At 39.7% G+C, this 6,531-nt stretch overlaps 1 protein-coding gene across 1 annotated transcript in view; it reads right to left on the bottom strand.

Annotated features, from left to right (window-relative positions):
* LOC103808968 (muscle, skeletal receptor tyrosine protein kinase-like) overlaps positions 1–6,531 on the bottom strand; it is a 31,580-nt gene that overhangs the window by 15,048 nt on the left and 10,001 nt on the right. The window lies entirely within an intron of this gene.

The following is a 6,531-nucleotide window of genomic DNA, read 5'->3' on the forward strand; positions in this document are numbered from 1 at the left end:
AACCCTTTGCAATTTTTAACTGCATCCTGCAGTATTCACATTTAATGTCACAGGACACTGCCTGCAGGTATATACACAGCCATCAGTGTAGACAGGGAAAGCAATCCATTCCCAGGGTTTCTGCCTCTGCTTGCAGCAGAGACTCTTCCTCACTGTTGGCAATTTCCTTAAGAACATTTCACCCAACATTTAAATGATGAACTGCAAACTTCCTTGCCAGTTTGCTATTTGGCAATTCACCACACCCAAAACATCCTCCCTCAAAAGATGTCACAGATAAAAATTCAGATTTCGCTGTGATATCTGATCCACGGGAAATGCTGTAAGAGTCAGGGTAACAGTGCTGACTGACTGCTTTGGTGGTCTCTTGGTATCGTCTATGCCAAGCACAGGCAAGTTGACACAAAACTGTAAAAATCTTTCTGGATGGCACATCAGGAGTCAACTTTTTCTCTATTTTGAAATAGAGATGATGTCTGGAATGTGGTCCATCCAAACTGATAGATTACCTACACTAAATACATACTTTCATTCCTATTACTTGAATTATTTTGCAACTTTCCAGTCTGTTGATTTATCTGTGATACAAATTTGTTCCAAGACAACATAAGATGTCCACAAAACAGCTGAAGGAAGCTAGTGCTTTACACCTTATGGGGATAGTCAGTTAACTAAATACTGATGGCACTGCTTTCTATTGTCAACTCATCTGCTGCCCCCTCACTGACACAAGAATTAGACACACTTATTTTAAAAAGATAAAAAATCTAGACCAACTATGGCAGATCCTTCCCTTTGTAGGGATGATTCTCCAAGGAAAACCTTCCTATTTTTAAGGATAAGGCTGTTCTCAGAAGTGGTTTATAGGGTAAAATTTTTGTGGCCTGTGGCAGGGTATTATTTTAGTAGCTAGCAATAAGCAATAAACTGTGGGCAGGAAAAAACTTCTATCTACCAGGGTTGGAACACAAAAACAAATAACATCTAAGTCAGGGGAGTGTGAGGAGCATTGCTTCTACGCTTGTTTGGATTTATTTGCTTTGTGTACTCTCACAGTGTAGCACGAGATGAAGTGGAGCAGCAACACCTCAGCAGAGAGATGAATGAAACTGCCTAGATAAAGAAAGTGTCAGAAGAACTTGACTGATGCCCATCAAAAAGTTGGAAACTGCACAGAAGGTTTGATCCAAAAATATTATTAAATCCACGGAAAATCCAGTTAGTTTCTTGTTAAACACACTGGATGTTCCAGCACTTCTCCTGGCTCCTTCCGGCTAATTTCTAGGGCAGGTCTTCGTAGAGTGATGACTTCAAAATTAAACCTTATACACAGTATACTCCAAAACCTCTGAATTCCACAATTCTCTAGTGCCATGGTCTGGAGATCAAGCTCAGTTTCAGGTAAATCACAAGACATAAGTGCATCTAACTCAGTACACAACCAACAGGACCATCCATGTACTCTTTTCTTTCACATTACAATCCATGTACTTATGGCCTTTTTCTTTCTTTTTCAACATTAAAAATGCACCACTGGACAAACTGGGAACTTCAGAGGTTTCACTAGTTGGGTACACTAGTACCTAGAAAGGCACAACAGGAAGGTTGTTCTTCATCCTCAAGACAAGAAAAACCTTTTGTACAGAAAGTCCCAGTATACAAGGCTAAAAAGCACAGTAGACTATTCAAACTGCCTTCCTGCATTAGAGGACTTCCACACACATGCTTCTGTTGGAATGGAAGAACATCTCTAAGAAGAACATTCTACCGTCAGTTGTGTTAGTGCTTAATCCACCACAAACCTTTGTGCATTTTAATGACAATAACAGCATTAATTTTCAGAAAATTCTCTTTCTATAGCTGAAGCTAAAAATAAGGCTGCTAAAGGCTGAAATATGTGTCTTATAGCCTTATACCTCATCTCTAAACAGCTGTTACTTCTAAATCAATGACCAACTTTTCGGTTTCTTTTGACTTTTTTGTTTTGAAGAATGAAAATTATGTATGGCAGGGGCCCAGTATACCCATTCATAAAGTGGCGCTTTCATTCCCCAAACGAGAAAAGGAAACGTTCTTCAAAACAAAGCAAAAAACTGAACCCAGGCTGGGCAATGAAGCCTGTAAGTCATTGCAAAATTTATTGGTTTATGGCTGTTCTGCAGTAGACATTTCTTTTTTGATGTAAAAATAATATATACTCTGAATACTAGTTATAAGCACAACAAATGAAAGAGATAGCAAGATTTAAGCAAAACCATCCAGTGGAATTTATGTTGCACAATAAGAAAAAGACATACCAGGCAGCTTCTCTTTGTGTCTGAATGATAGACTCGCTTATAACAGGAATATTCCCATGCCTCTTACCAGGCAAGCACTCGTGGCTTTAAATTCATTCTTTCAATGTCATACAATTTGTACATAATGGATGTGGAAAACATCATTGTTACACATGTCAAACCTTGGGGACCGTGGAGAGTGTACAGTTTTAGGCAGCAGGCCCAGAATCTGAACCTGAGGAGCCCTTGCAAAGCTTTTGTGGAACTGCTCCTACTAATGGACAGGACCAATGTCACTGCAAATATCAATGAAAACCAAAATTCCTCCCATGCTACAGTCTATGTTACATAAACAGCTGTTCTGCAATGAGGGAAAAAACAGATTAAGGTCTTGCAAACCCTACAGATTTCAAATGCTCAGACAAGGACCAAAAAAATGCGTTCTTGGCACAGCTTAAAAGTCTTTCACCTGCCCTGAATCTTCACTGACATCAATGGGAATTTTTGCACTTGAGGACAACTCTCAACACTACTGAAGGCAATAGCCACTCTCCTATTAATTTGCAAAGGAGTGATCATCAAGTAAAACTAGATTGAACACCTTAGCCATCTCAGCCACCATCTTGTCAATAAACTTCAGCCTTCAGACATCTGTGTGAACTACAGATCAGGTAAACAAGCAAATGCCTCTACCCTGTCATGGTCCTGAATCTTCAATTCATCCAGGAATCTTCCAGCCAGAGATTCACTTTGGCCATCAGTACAAAAATGAACACGAAATTTGTAGAAATCCTTTGGCAACATACTGCTCCACTGAGTATGTAAATGCTCTCCTAGGGCTAGCAGAAGTGTACATTACCAAAACTGATAATGTAGTGATTAAACAACTAGTTAGCAAAGTGCTTATGATAGAAAATGAATACCAAACTGCAGATCAGAAATGTTGCCTCCAGGAAACTGAAAACACATTTCTTGTGAAACAACCAGAATTATAATATTGTTCCTTTTTCTCAGTGTGCATGTTACCTTCTGTAGACATCTCTGGACATCATCTGAGCAGGAGGAAGTCATCTTCACATGCTAATTTTAACACACCCAGCAAACTGATCATTGGTTAATTATTTTTCTTTGCAGAGCAGTGTGGAGAAGGCTTGCTTCTGCCTATTGCACTTCTGCCTCATGCCACTACTTTTACAGCCCTTTCTTCGTAAGTTGAGTGAGTTGTAACTAAAGAAACCAAATAGGGAAAAGCCAACACAACACAACTGTGTAGTTTCTGCACAGATGGAAAAAGTGGAGAACCACCAGTGGACTAGTGGAGAATCACTTCATAATGACCCCAGCACATGGCAGAAAGAACCAACCCTGCTCCTCCAAGGTATTCCCTCAGAGCTAGACCAAAGGCATGTGTCATTTTATCACTACAGGACACACCAAGATCATAAAGACAGTGTGCAACCCTTCTTCAAGAGGTCTGCCTGCCTCGCATAGTCATTCACTTGGCCGATGCTTTCGTCTTGTGTCCCTTCCCCATCCATCATATCTTATGCCTCATATACCTGATGTCAAATGAAGAGGATGCCCTGTTTCTTCTCCTAAAACCCTCCAGACATCCCAGATAGCCTTTCAGTGAGGACTGTTCATAGGTGTGGCACACTTCCCAATGAAGATCCCAGCTCTTCCCAGAAACCTAGCAGTTAGGTTCATTATGATCATGTGTCCACCCCTTGTGGAATATGCCTTTTAAGAAGAGAATCTATTCCACTATCACTTGTCCAAATTCATGTGGGGTTGTCCCAATCCTTTTCATTAAAATCCTGACCCAGCTCATTACCTGATTAGAGTTCATCACCTGAACTCTGGTGCCTGAAACGTACCCTGGAATAGGAAGCAAGCTGCACTGAATACAGACAGGTCTGTGCAGGGTGAAGTGCCCAGATAATCCTTATCTCCCTAACCCCATTAACTGTTGAAATCCAGGAACAACTGAAAAATCAGTTCCACTGAAAGAGGCCTCCATTCCTTACTTTTTCCTGACAAGAACAGCACCTGAATTTTCGTCTAAAACCACTTGCTCAAATTACCTCAACATTGCTTTAAAAATAATAAAACTTTTAAAATCTCAAATTGTGTTCTGAAAGTAACAAACAGAGGTCAGTATTATAAATGTTGAGGAAAGCCAACAAGGAACTGAGAAAAGTATTTGGAAAATCAAAATAGCAGCATTTTTCAAACTGTTTTACCCTGGACTGCTGAAACCAGACACGAAGTAGTACCATAGGGTACCTCACTGGTGTAAACATTTGGGCCAAGATTTCAATTTGAGCAAGTGGGTCCAGCATAGATTTTAGACATCTCTGCACTTTGAACAATGCTTGAAATTAATTTCAGGATGTAGAAGCCTAGAAGACAAGGGACTAATGTGCGACTTTAGTCACTCCTTTCAGTCATGAGAATCTATGGATCTTGGGTGCTCCCGTACCCCTAAGGGTGAGACACGACACAGGACTAAGGCTGGACACATTAAAATGAAAGTTCACAACAGCATATTAGAAACCTCTTAAAAAAAATGATCTCGATTTAGCTAGGCATAAATATTTGCACTCCTCTTTGAATGGGCACTTGCCTTGAAATTAAATATTCATAGGTAACCATCCATGCTTATTCATTTTATTTTAATATTAAACCACACTATGCAATGTGGTAACTTCAGTGAATATTAGCATCGGGATTTAAGGAAAAATATTATAGTTTTATTACAGAGAAGCAATAAACAGTAATTTTCATAAATTTTATGAACACAGTGAATGCTCAAAGAAGACTGGAGTGTGATTTTCCTGCTTTGAGTAATTTTAGTTTATTATCTACTTGGAGTTATTTAAAAATGCTGATATTAAGGGGGTAGGAGAGGTAGGAGGGCAAGGATACCAAATAATAAAAGATGTATGTGAGTGTGATGTGGGTGCATGTACTTTCATGCTTACAGGTATGTAGACTAAATATCCATAAGAATTAATCTAAAGTACCGTGAGGGCAAGGGATTTGGACACACAGCAAGCTGCAGTCAGGATTATCACCTTTGGAATTTGGAAGCCAAAAAAGTAAACCAAATATGCATCAGTCTAGTCTGGGTAGCAGCCTGAAATTAGGTATATTATATAGGTGTCCTACCAGAGAAACCAAGGCGAGCCTGGAGAACAGCAATTCTTTGTGCACTCAGCACATGAATCGAACATGAAGGGATAGTTTGTGTGGGAGCACTGAGCTCCCATTGATTAATTAAGAACTAATCTTCCTAATTTTAAAAAGAGCACACACACACTGTCCTTTGCAAGTAGGATATTTGTGGATTATTTTGCCATTCCTTGAATTAACAAGCCACTGCATAATTCTAGAGATGGGGACAAAACAAGGTATCAACCTTAGCAGACTGGATTTTTGGTGCAATTCCAGCCTGCTTTTAGATTCCCTAACTGGCTGAGGTAGACCCAGAGCAATAAAATCCCAGTGCCTGAGGCCCTTCAGCATGGAAGGGGCATTTGTGTGCATGGCTCCAAGTATTTGCCATTCACAGTTTAACCCTTGACAAGCTTTTTCCAATTGTCTCAATTATGGGGGCCAAATTAAAATCCAGGAGTGAAGCTCTTCACAGCAAGTTCCAGCTGGTTTCAGTTTGCCCAACCACTTTTCTCTCAGGAGAAGTACAGCTCTGAATCTAGGTTAAGAATAGCCACTTCAATCTGTATGTATAAATATTAAAAAGAGGGGAAAAAAAAGTCCTGAAAACTTAATGCCTTTTTTAGGGAAACAGCAGACCTACAGTAATTTGTAGTTGGATCTAATATACCTGATCCTACTCCCAAAAGAAAGTCAATGGTCCTCTTAGAAATGGGATTGCACCCTAAGTAACCTCTGATGGTCAAGGCCAAATAAAGAAAGAAATAAAAATCCTTTCATCTACTGAATCAATCATTCTTCTTCCCACTACAGAAACCCTAGTGTGATCCAAATTCTCTTACAGGATTAAGAAACACACAATACCTCATTTTCTACATTTATGTTCTCCTGCAGTCCATTGGTCTCAGCACTCTGAAACTGGTGATGATTTATACCCCAAAGCAAACACCTTCTGTACACAAGGCATGGACACTGAGCACACAAAGACCAGAATTTGAAAAATCAACCTGGTATTCAGTTTAGTAGGCAGAAGGTGTTTAAGTTCACTAAGAGCAATCCTCTCCTCTCCTCTCCTCTC

The sequence above is a fragment of the Acanthisitta chloris genome, unplaced genomic scaffold (assembly GCF_000695815.1).
Source record: "Acanthisitta chloris isolate BGI_N310 unplaced genomic scaffold, ASM69581v1 scaffold32439, whole genome shotgun sequence".
Lineage (NCBI taxonomy): Eukaryota > Metazoa > Chordata > Aves > Passeriformes > Acanthisittidae > Acanthisitta > Acanthisitta chloris.